The following is a 503-nucleotide window of genomic DNA, read 5'->3' as shown; positions in this document are numbered from 1 at the left end:
CCCTAAACCCTAAACCCTAAACCCTAAACCCTAAACCCTAAACCCTAGACCCTAAACCCTAAACCCTAGATTCTTATTCAGTTGCTGCTATATAACTCTCATTTACTTTTTATTTTGCTGCTATTGTTGCTGCTGTTGCTGCAAGTGCTGCTGCTGCTGTTATGCTCCTGAAACCCTAAACCCTAAACCCTAAACCCTAAACCCTCGATTTAAATAAATTTAAATAAAATAAAATAAAATAAATATTTATTTGTTTTTATTATTAAATTCAGCGGAATGAAAATTTCGCTTATATTCACAAATATGAACGAAGTTGAATTCCTTTGAATGCAGGTTCAACTTATTTGCGTCAAATAAAAATAAATTAAATTAAATAAAATAAAATAAAATAAAATAAAATAAAATAAAATAAAATAAAATAAAATAAAATAAAATAAATATAATTTCTTTTTTTATTTTTTTTCTGATTCAAGGAGCATATGCAGCGTAAGCTGAGGGAAGCG

This window comes from Eimeria mitis, genomic scaffold, assembly GCF_000499745.2.
Source record: "Eimeria mitis Houghton genomic scaffold, Emh_scaff648, whole genome shotgun sequence".
Lineage (NCBI taxonomy): Eukaryota > Apicomplexa > Conoidasida > Eucoccidiorida > Eimeriidae > Eimeria > Eimeria mitis.
Note: the sequence above shows the minus strand (reverse complement) of the source record.